Source organism: Parus major, chromosome 1A (assembly GCF_001522545.3).
Source record: "Parus major isolate Abel chromosome 1A, Parus_major1.1, whole genome shotgun sequence".
Lineage (NCBI taxonomy): Eukaryota > Metazoa > Chordata > Aves > Passeriformes > Paridae > Parus > Parus major.
The window spans coordinates 17,434,708-17,446,915 of record NC_031773.1 but is presented as its reverse complement, the minus strand read 5'-3'; the positions used below and the strand labels follow the sequence as shown (position 1 = coordinate 17,446,915).

Below are 12,208 nucleotides of genomic sequence, written 5' to 3'. Positions count from 1 at the left end.
TGTCAAAAATAGCATCAAAAGTATAACACTTGTATTAGCAGACAAAGAAACATCAGTGCAGGGTACATCTATACCTTGGCCTATCAGATGTAAGAAAACCTTCTTATGTATTCAGGAAAGATCATTATTTCCTAGGTCAACCCATGTAAAATTTGAAATTGGCCTTTGGGAGAAATAGGACTGACCTTTTGAGGATATATAAAATAATAGTCTAGAATTTAATTTTTTTTCCAGTACTGAGTGCATCCTAACGTCAGTGAGAGTCCAGATTGCAGATATAAATCTGAAAATAATATAGAAATTCAAAGACTTCACAAAAGGTGCCCAAGAAATCTGAATAACTTTCTTTAATGAGGTAGATTATACGCTGCTGGTAGAACAAGTGTGGTCCAAGCCACATGATTACTGTCGTCACAGTAGATGAATGGTTGAATGAATGAATGAATGAGTGAGTGAGTGAATGAGTAAATCATTACAAGGTCTATTACAAGCAGAGTTAGTGTTATAATGAAGCCTGGAAACAGTCTAAGATTTCTTATGTACCTGATTACATTTAAAGCAAAAAAGCAGCAGTACAGTGTGTATTCACAGTATGTACAGCAGTATGGGAAGCTTTTCTCAAGAATGCTTACTTTTATATATAAGATTACTTAACAAAGACAGATCATTCAATGTTTTTATCAGCAGGGAAATACGGTCTGTAAATAAATGAGGGAAAAACCAAAATCTTGACCCTTAAAATAAATTTGAAATGATTTCATCAAAATTAAAGTTTTGACAGTTAAGACATCTGAGTACGTCAGCTTTGTAATTAAAAATCTCCATTAAAGTGAAGCAGGTAATTCAGACTTTATTTCTCGCCTTGCCATACCAGAGTTGTGTAACTCAACCTTTCTGCATGGGTTTTTCCAGTTTTGTATTATCTGTGCCTTTGCCATGGGTCATACATTGCTCAAGTCTCTAATAGCAATTATGGTCTTTGAGACATTACCTGACTCTTGAAATTAACTGAAAATGGACAATACATTCTTTAGTGTTGCAATCCCATAAACGGAATTTCTTATGCTAAATATGCACCACCCAGAAGAAGTATTGAGACTGAAACAGACTAAAGATTTGTACAGACACAAACAACCCTGATATTTGCAAATACATGAAGCAAAGAGCCCTAATCCTCAGTCTCTGCTTTTGACACTCAGAGGTCTGTGTGTTCCAGCCATGGAGAAAGTCTACATTTCTAAGTCAAACTCTCACTGACTTCAGGAACAGTCCATACTACAGTGCTACCTACTTTGAGTTCTAGAAGAAGAAACCACAACAAACGACGAAGGAATTTTTAATGTTGGGGTTTTTTTTTCCCCCCGGTAGCTGTAAAATTTCCAGAAGGCAGAGCAAGTGTTATGTTGAGGGAAGTCAATGGTGTGAAGAGTTTCCAGATTTAGGATCAATCTCTGAACAATGGCTGAAACATTTCATTTATGTGGAGGGACTTGTGCAGAGCAATAGGCAGATTTATGCTTACACAACATTCTTCAGAATCACATAGATTGTGAGACCTTAATCATCACAAAGGTCATATTACTTTTATGTTACCAGACATGTCAAACAAAAGACTTGGAAATTTGCAATAAATTCACCCGTTAATTTGCCTAAATGAAATAAAAGCTAATTGCATTCCCTATAAATATCATAATTTGAAGTAATCTCAGAGAAAACATTACTCCTGGAGAGCAGTGAGCTGCTTTGAATAACAGAAATTGTGACAATTTCTATCGTCAATTTCCACAACTCTCTATCTTAGTTGTGGAAATATTCAGTTCACTTTGCCACTATGGCTACTTGAATGAAATTCTGCAGTGATTAGTAACTGTATGTTTCTGGAACATAATTGAGTTAATTTTGAAAAGAGACTCCTTAAAATCCTCAATTTTAAAATATAGGATTTTTTTCTATTAATCCTATCATTGCTAGCCTTCATCTGCTTTCTGTTCATGGAATGAAAGAAAATACAAAAGTTAACACTTTTCATCATCACTTTTTTTTGTTCTGAAAACAAGGAAATCTTACAGTTCTAGAAAAGGTCAAGGGCCTCTTAAGTCTTCAATACCTAACACATCAAGTGACACTCCCCTGATCATAAGATTAAATCAAGTCACAGGATGTGTGCCCTACGGGTATTGGTTAAACTGTTCTGGAGCTAAGTGGATTAGACTGGCATCCTGCATTTTACTTGAAAGTGTACTACTATGCCAGAAAGGTCAACAATATTTCAAGGAAGTTGTTAATTGAAATCAACCAAATGAGACAACTCTCTTCCTGGAGGAAAACTTTGTCCAGCCCAGCTTTGCCTTCAGGATAATACACATCAGAGCTGGCATTTAGGCATTTTGATCAGAATTTAGCTGTTGATCAGTAGACACAACAAAAGCAATGATTTGTGCAGTTTAACAATTCTCCCCTGATCATCAGAAAACTGCAGCATTTTCTCTGTATGTCTTCATTACTCTTATTTAGGAAAAAAAAATCAGGATGACCTGTGATTGCAAGATTTTACTTATTGTAAGTTTGTAAATTTCCAAATATGTCAAATTCTGTCATGAGTATCCAGCACATCCTCTGGGATGCTCATGTCTTGGAAAATGGAGAAATGACTTAGTTTGACTGCAATTGTGGTTATTCCAGGTTTTTGGGAAGGGGCAACACCTTCTCTTTGAAGTGGGTATAATGGTGGGTATAATGGAGAAAAATATATACAAGTTCATGTACCCATTGTTTTATCTATAAGAAAAAAAGCACAACTTCGTCAATGTCCAGATCTTAACTGTGATTCCCTGTTCTCTAAAACTTCACCTTGTAAATGTTATTCCTCCAGAGGGAAACTGTAATTGAGAACCATGGTAATACATTTTTTTGTTGGTTTGGTTTGGGTTGGGTTTTGTTTTGTTTTTAAAGTATATTTTCTCTATAATAGCAATGTCTGAGATATTTGTACCAAATGAACTATAACATTCTACATTCAAATTCTACATTGATTGATTTGGTGTATGTTAGGCAGCCCATTCAGTATGAGTTTAATCGGACTCCGAAACTGCAGACCTATTAAATGGAGTTCAGGTGCACAGTTTAAATGTAGCCCTCAGCTTTGTAAGTTGTACATTTAATCGCAACTAAGATGTCAGATGAAAGAGTAATGAAATCTTAATTTAAACTTGCCAAAATGCAGTCTAAAATGACATTCCTAGACCCTTTTGTTGCAAAATAAAAACCTGATTCACACCTGGCTAGATATCTGACAAATTAAGAGCACCATTACAGTAAACGCTGGGTTTGGAACAATGTTATTTCCACTTACCTTGGAGCACTCAGGCACTGTGACTATCATCTCTAGACTTGTGGGTCTCCAGTGGTATCTGCTAAAGGCCTGAGAAAAGTTCTGGTTAAATCAGCTGTAGGTACTTTTTACCATGAACAGACAGATTTTTTTTTTTTTTTTTTTGCCTAGCATTCTGTCAAAACATTTTCCAGACCCTTGGACTTCTCTAAAGACATCTAAACATACGAGTCCAAATAAGAATAATGCCCTGTGATGGACTAGCTATCATTATCCATAATGGTAGTATTGAACTCTGATTGAAGACAACAGTACAAAATGTTAACAGGACAGTATGAATATCTATGCCAGGATTAGATCAAATAATAAATAATAATAAACAAATAAACAAATTCAGGAACAACTTTATTTTCTTCACTCCTCTTAAACAAGCCTTTCAAAGCAGCAGCTGTCAGTATAAGCCAGGCAAATATGTGTACAATGCAGTGAACATGGGGTTTCCATATGGAAGTCTCTAACTCCCCTCCAAAACTAGGATAAATATACACATAAGTATAACCAACAACTGAAAGTATGAATCTCAGTTACCTTAAAATTAAATTTTCCTTCTACATGCCAAATGCTACAAATGAACATCTTATAAAAATGTATGAGCTCAAGCTGGTGGATTTATTTTTCACCTACTTACTGTTCTGGAATAAACAGTTGCAAGAATAACTCCTATCAGAACTTCCTGCTTAATAAAGTCTAGAAAATAATTTTTTCACCTTGGTGGCAAAAATATTTTTATCACCACCATTCAAAGAGTCGTGTTGTCCTGTTTCTGCACCCTTTTACTTTTTCATGACCATGAAGTGGTGGAAATGTTTGGCTCAATAACTATGGCTAATGAGTTACACTATATTCTTCATTAAAAAAACCTGTTCTTAGTAAATTAGACACTAGAGTGAAAATAACCCTGTGAATGCAGTACAAACACAGTTACTGTAGTATATTGTCAATTAATTTCTTCCCTTCTGCTAACTGTGGTGTCCAGAAACAGCATCATAGAGTTGATATGCCACACTGCAGAACTGATGCAGTATATCATATTTTTTTCTATTTTAGTTTTTTTAAGCCTTATTTGCCTCAATATTCAATGAAAGCTTAGAATTGTTCACATTTCTTCATGAAGAATGCTGCACTTAGCTAGATAACAACAGAAATAGGTGACATTGAATTTCTATTAGAACAAAATATTCCTTTTCCAACTTTTATTTTAAGTAGAAGAATCTAAGCCCTTAGTATTTCTGTGGAACCTGAATGCACATCACAGAGTTCATCTCTCTTTCATTGCATGAGTTGAAAGTGAATTCTGGGAGAGAAAAGTTGCAGCACAATATTAGAGTCTGATGCCAGACTTCCAAAAGTGACCTATCCCCTAAACCAGAGTACTTAGCTCTTAGTCACAAGATCATCCCAGTACATGAGTTGCCTAAATGGAGTAGCACTGCACATAAGGGTCACTATAAACAATAACTTACTTAAGTAAGTTATTAATGTTACTTAAGTAAGTTATTCTCCACCTAAATATGAGGAAGAACTTCCTTACGGTTTGAGTGACTGCACACTGGAACAGATTGCCCATAGAGGTTGTGGAGTCTATCTCACTGGAAATATTCAAGAACAGTCTGGACACAATCCTGTGCCGTGTGCTTTGAGGTGACCCCTGCTTGAGTAGGGAAGTTGGACAAAATGACCCACTAAGGTGGTCCCTTTCAGCCTTACCCATTCTGTGGCTCTGTGGAGTGTACTGTCAGACATGTCTGTCAGCCTCACAAAAAGGCAGGCTGCTATTTGCTGGAACTACTTGACAAATGATTTTAGGTTTCTATAAATTTAGTCCCATATAATTAATAACAGCCAGTGTTCATTGCTTATACCATCATTTATAGGCGCCATGGCTCTGTTCTCTCCTGCACCTCAGCAGGAGCAGGCAGCCCATCTGACAGATAGTCTGCCTGCTTGCCACCTGACTTGCAGTGTTACTGCACTTAACACTTTTGCAGGGCTCAAGGATCTGCCTTTACCTTTGTATTACCATGGCCTTTGCCTATGACTACTTATTTTCTACAAGTTTTTGATGGAAAGGGGAAGGCGTCAGTACACCTGTGCTTTAGTTCCATTTCCCTAAATACTCCAGCTTAAATTATGTTTGTTTATATGTTCCATACCTCCAGTGTATGCTTTTTCAGAAGGACAACTTAATGACAAGGATGCTGCAATATAATTTTAAATCTTCCTTAATTTAACAATCTTCCTATATCCGAGGTCTGACTAATGTGGGGGAGCTATTACATAATTATACTAAATGTTAGACTTGAGTGCCCTTTCTACCATATATGTGGGTGAGGATTCTTCACTGTTGACATTTGATGGGAGAGAAGATTTTGCCTCCAAAAAGAAAGGAAAAGGAAGATTTCTGGTTGCTAGAGAAATAGTTTCAATGGCTTTCAAATTTTATTTGTTTTCAGGAAGCACCCAGAATAGTTTGGACAAGATGAGTCAGAAAGACAGAAGTAGTTTAAGACATCTCTATTGCCAATTCAGCTGGGAGCATCCAAACACCAAAGCTGTTCCTAGATTACTGTATTACCGTTCTGCAGTTTCTGTGTGTCTGGAGACACGATCAGCGACTTCTCTCTGATAAACACTTCAGCTACTTCAACTCTTCCCTAGAAGGCTGTGTTAAGGCTGCAGTGGTCTGAGCAAGACATGAAATGACAGAGCAGTGGATTAGCAGTGCCGAACAAAACCTAAAGCAACTCACATACACAGGGAACAGGGCTTAAAGTCAGCTGTGGTCTAATGTATGCACAGAGTCTAACAGCAGAGATCCTAACAACCTCTCTTTCCATAATTGTTGCAGCATTGTGACTCTATTTTAAGCTATGTAGTTTATTTAAATAGTTATGACATTAGTATAATGCATTTGTAAACACGTGTACCCACATAATGTATTTAAATAGTATGAAGAAATTCTGTGCAAATTGACTGATTGTTCTGAAACTGGGCTCTGTCCTGAGAGATGCACAGGACAGACCCACACCCAGGACAATGCTCCTGCAACAGCTGAGAGAAGAGAACAGTTCCCCCCCTGCTCAGTGACAAAGGGTAACTAGATTTCAGGTCTTATCTTGGGGTGCTTACCACTCAACGGGACCCCTTGTTAGAATGTCAGCATGAAACTGCTGCACCGTGCTGCGCTGGCACTCTCTCAAAAATTGTATCTATCTTCCTGTGATGCCCTCTGAGCTACCACACACAAACTCTCCTGTTCTGAACTGCTTTCAGGCATTCTGCCACTTGCTTCTGCAGGCCTGACCCCAGTGATCCTTGCTCCAAATCACATGTTGGTCACTGCAATCATCTGAGTTAAAAAAAAAAAGAAAAAGCCAGAGTACAAACTGGAATGAATTCAAGCCTCATGTGACTATGTCCTGTTCATTGTATGCTTCATTGACTTTAGCACAGACACACTGTACTTGCCACAGATATTTTGTAAATACCATCAGCAGCATAATTTAAGTCTGCTCAGATGAGGGTGGAAGAATTTTTCTTATGTGGACGGTACTTTTAATTCTCTGGTTTTCTGAAAGCTAAAAAGCTTAACACATACTTTCCTGAGAACACAGTGGGACCCTTTAAAAACAATACATGCAAGAAATGAAAGCTAGATGGTGACAAAAAGCCAGAACTGTAGGTTTTATTAGTGTAAACAAAATTTTAACATGCAATTACCTATAAATTGATAGAATGCTCCCACTTTCTTATAGAAAGGATACTTTAAGTCATTGAGGAGAAATACACCAATTCTTTGTATTCTTCATGATGGCTTTGTTCTTCATAATTTATTTTTCTAAAAATCCATCTGAATAAATATAGGCCTTTCATTCCCTTACCTACATTGGAAAAAATGAAGACTTAGGAAGCAAAAAGTGTTTTATTGTATGACAAATAAACAAAGAACAGTAAAATATGGTCACTCCTGGCAATGTAAACAATATCAGCAAAGTACCGGCACATTGATCCAAAGTCCTTTCTGGTTTACACTGCTGTTAATGTAGTTATTCTGGGTTTACACTAGGGTACCAAGGAAGAGAATTTGCTCCATTCAAAGATCAGTTTTATCTTTGCATCAGCTGCTGTCTTTTCTGAATATCAGGCACTGTTTTCCACAGGCTGGTATTTGAATGTTTAATAATTTCTGTGTCGCATGAGAGAGAAATGAGTAAATATGTTAACTCACTACTCAGTCAGAACAGCTCATCGGTCACTCTGATTAGGCACATTGACTCCACCAACACTAAGAATATATAAAAGAGGATGGGGCTCATCCAGACATCATTAGCCATCAGGATATCAAGCATCTGCTCTTATAAGTAACTGCAATACAGCCAGAAGTGAGGATCTTCAGCAGGGGAGGTTGCTATAGCTCCCCTAAAATCTTAGAAAGGAGTGAGTTTCCCTTTGGAGTCATATTTTTTTTAAATTTTTTTTCCTTTTTCTTTTTTTCTTTTTCTTTTTTTCTTTTTCTTTTTTTAAGATATTCTTCACTGAGAATAATCTGAGTTTGTGGCAAGGTCTCCTTTTTAAATGGCTATGCTTAGGAGACCCAAGTCCCACCTGCAAATGCTACTGCCTGAGTGCTTAAGGATATCAAGACCTTAAAGACTAGGCTTCAAATTCTGTGCCAATGGAAGCAAATGGAGTGAATCACTAAAATTAACTAAAAAGGGGAAAATTGTAAAAGAAAATTACCAGGACACAAGAAGTACCTTGGGGTATAAAAGAGTTGCTCGTAAATATAGCAATTCTTTACTCACATATACAAAGTGAAATGATTGCCAAATCTGTGGTCAGGAAGGCATTCTTGCCCAACTCCTCAAACATGTTGTATGAGATCTAAATATTCTTGTTGTCTTTCTTGGGCACACTGTGTCAGACATCATTTGCTCTATGAGGAGGGCATGTCCCTACGGCCAGTATCAGGTGACTGTAGCAAGAGTGCAGACTTCTGGTCATCTCTTCTACTACATCTCTTAATATTTATGATTAGAGCTTAGCTTGAAGGTGATGAAGCATATAGAAAATAGAAAATAAAAAAGGCTACTTTTTACAAATTTGTTTTAGTAACTATCCTTAAACCGGCATTTTGCTTCCACAAAGAGCAGAAGTAAAGACATGAGGAAGTTTCTTTGGTTCATAAATTTAATTGAGCCATAGTTATGCCAATTTTTCTGACTAATTGGGAATGATGAGATGTTGGCAAGCCCTTTAAACACTGCACTCCCACACATGTAACTCTTCACAGACCAGAGGCACCCAATAATACAGATATTTACACATTACACTTTTTATTTAGGCACAAGAAAAAAGACAACTGCAGGTTTGTTTAGGCTGCTCACAAGAATTGTCCACAACAAGAGTGTAATGAGGAAAAAAATATATTGAGGGAGAGAGAAATATAGTGAGAAATTACTTTCTTCATTTGCCATTTCAAAAACAAATAAAAAAGGCGGAAATATTTTTCAAAATTTCTCTCCTGGTTAGCTTGCATCTGGCTCACAGGTTATTGTTAATCATTCTATTGACAAAACTATCAATTAACAGTCTTTTCTTCTCTTACCTTCTATCACCATAGATATTGCAAATCTCTTAAAGCAAGCAAAAAAATTAACATCATGTTTCCATCATACATTTTTAAGTTTTGAGTTGGGTTAAGACTAATCTACATGTCTTCATAACTGACAGAAAATTCCAGTTTAACTTGTTATTTATCAGATTTTTCTGGATGTAGGTAAAAACGACTGTCCTGTTTTCAGAATAGAAAAATAGAAACATAGTACCATAACCATCAGACTCTGTTTACTGGAGAGTCTCCCTTGTCAAGGCTTTAGTTGTCTCTCTGTGACAAATTTAAGCCTGCTATGGCTTGTAGCTGGGGCAATAGAATTGCTCTTAGGCATTTTCTTGTAAGGATTTTATTACCACTTCTATACCAAGATGTTAAGAGCTGTTTTGGAACCCCATGGTCAGGCCCAGTTCTAAGTTAATGTGAGGCACCTTACATTCATGAAAATGAATGAAGCTAACTCTCTGAACACAATTAAACATTTGACCTCTGAAGAGCACAGCTGAAGAGCCAAACTAAATCAGCTCTAAATGGCCTAAAACAGATGTTCACATACAGTTCTGCAAAGAGCTGTCAAGAGCTACCCAGAGCCTCCCCTAAAGTGGCATATGGCTAGGATAGGATAGGATAGGATAGGATAGGATAGGATAGGATAGGATAGGATAGGATAGGATAGGNGATAGGATAGGATAGGATAGGATAGGATAGGATAGGATAGGATAGGATAGGATAGGATAGGATAGGATAGGATAGGATAGGATAGGATAGGATGATAGGAAGTTCTGAATTACAGCATCTCCTTTGAAGAGGTGTTTTGGGCTCATTGACTGACTCCTAAGTGGGAAGACATTTACCATATATCTTCACATGTGCCTGATTGTTGCTTCCCAACTTCTGTTTTGCAAGACATTAGCAAGGACTTCTGGATAAATTATGAAGTGCAGGTACTATGCTTCAAAATTCACTCTTCCATAGAATAAGGTTAGAGGAGGGAATATGGGATTTGAGATGCATTGTTAATTCACGGCTGAATTCCCCATTAATCAAATATTAACTCAAATTATTTTACTATATAGAAACTAGAATTTTTTTCAAAATAATGATGCAAAACTGTACCCATCCAGGGTAAACAGGCAAAATGAAATGAAAATCAAAACACTTGGAAACCTCACAATGTGTGAATACAACACAAGTGGGACACTAATATTTTGCTACTACAGTTTTTGCACTGCCTCATCATTATCCTTTGCAACCCTCACCCTTCATTTTCTGTGCTAAGGCTGCGAATTGTCTAGCATGGGAGCTGGGTCTTTGTTCTGTTCTTTGCAGGGAGATCATATCAATAAATTGTAGTGTAGAATTTCACACTGTTCCCACTGCTGTCAATGGGCATTTTACATTGAACTCTTCGTGAGAAGAGAATGATTCATATGACACATTTCTGAAAACTCCCAACCCTCCATACATGAGGAGCAGTAAGTCCAGTTTAGACTGTTCCTTTTCCCTGTCCTGTTCACTTTAATTGCTTCCAGCAGAGGAAGAAAGAAACTTTCACAACCTAGTTTGCAGTTGACATTAGGTTTCTCATTTTTAGGTAACAGTGTTTTGCAAACTGTTCCTGTTACTCAAGTTCGTTAAGCTGATTCTACGCTATTATTCATTCTTGTGCTCTTCTGAGAAGGTCTGGTGATTTCAGCAAGTCTTAGAAGTAAAAGGTCAAAGTTCCAGTATGAGAGAGGAGTTGATTCAATGAAAAACCATGACTAAACCATCTTATCCTCCTGTGTCAAAGCCAGCTCCACTGAGTCTGAGGAGAAATGTTATGAAGCATGACTTTGGATTAAACTACATGTTTCAAGCACAGTGGTTGAGATTTCCAAAGCTAATGAGGGAAATCCCCTCAATGAGTTTGAAAACCTCAAACACTTTTAAAAGATCTATTTGCATTTTATATCTAGAAAGAGTAGAGTACTCTGTGGATCGTTCATTGCATGCAGTGTTCATTACAAGTGCAGGAATTTGGTTTTCACTATAAAATACTTGTTTTATATACTGCCTTGTCCTTTCATAGTGCCCTTGCAAAAATGTCACTGTCAATGTGTTTTAATAATTATTAGAAACCAGCATGTGAAAGCACAGTTAAACAGAGCTTGAATCTTTAAAGGTGACCTTCAAGTGTTTTTGCATATGTTGTATTGGAGTGGGTGAATCAGGGACATCTTCACTTTCATCTCATTTCAACTTTCCCCAGTTGTTCTGCAATTATTTACCAGGAGGACAAGTGGGAATGCTGATTCTGCTCCAGAAGCTGTGCTTTGTACACCTGCTTATTCATAAAATATTCAGCTTGCTTTTCAGGCAGACAAAATATAAAAGTATTGGCTGGTGCTAGAAATCCCTGCAAAACCACACTCTTCCCTCCATATTCAAATTCAAGGCAGGCAAAGCCTGTGAATAATGGAGACTGTCCGAGGGCATAACTTTGCTTACAATGGAGGGAGTGTGAATCAGCAAAGGACAGACTCCCACTTACATTCGAGACTGATCTACACTAGCCCATAAATCGTCCAAATGAGGAAAGCTAGAAGTGGAAGTCAGGAATGCTGCATGTGCCGTGAGACATGGAGCAGTACTTAAAGATCATCTTACAGAACGATTCCAAGTATCAGCACAGCTATCCAGAGTAGGAAATGGAGTCAATTAGGGCCACTGAACCCATGCTTACAAACACTGCAAATTACTCACCATCACACCACGGTGATTATGGAGTTTCTGAAGTAGGTTATTAGCAAGGTTTTCTGACTTAATCCTTCATTTACAAAGTAATGTGTTTGCCTATTGTGAGCTCAGCCTCACGGTCTTGAGGCAGCAATTAATGCTGCCTCTTCCTGAAACACTCAGTGGAGGTCAAAGCCCGGGGGGAGGCTTCCAAAAATTCCCACTGCCTGGACACTGCTGCCACCCACAGTTTAAGAGACAACTGTTTATAAAGCCGTGTTTTCATCAGCTTTCAGAGCTCTTACAAGTCTTGATCATTTTTCTGAGCACAGTAATGGCTTCTCCCAGCAGAATTCCTTGGCAGTCAGGTTTTCACACAGGCAATAAGCACACTAGAGTAACCTTCTTAACCATGATGCTGATTGTGCAGTGTGAGTCCATCTTAGCATCTCAATGCAAATTGTATTTACAGAGCCAACTGATAC

General features: G+C 37.6%; 1 long non-coding RNA gene across 1 annotated transcript; it reads right to left on the bottom strand.

The window, feature by feature from the left end:
* Nucleotides 1-5,550: 5,550 nt before the first annotated feature.
* On the bottom strand, nt 5,551-11,905 carry LOC117244468. The gene is made up of 3 exons (XR_004497637.1): nt 11,751-11,905; nt 7,156-7,272; nt 5,551-6,045 (listed from the first exon to the last, which is right to left on the bottom strand). It is a non-coding gene; the product is annotated as an uncharacterized LOC117244468 (long non-coding RNA).
* Between the last annotated feature and the right edge of the window lie 303 nt (nt 11,906-12,208).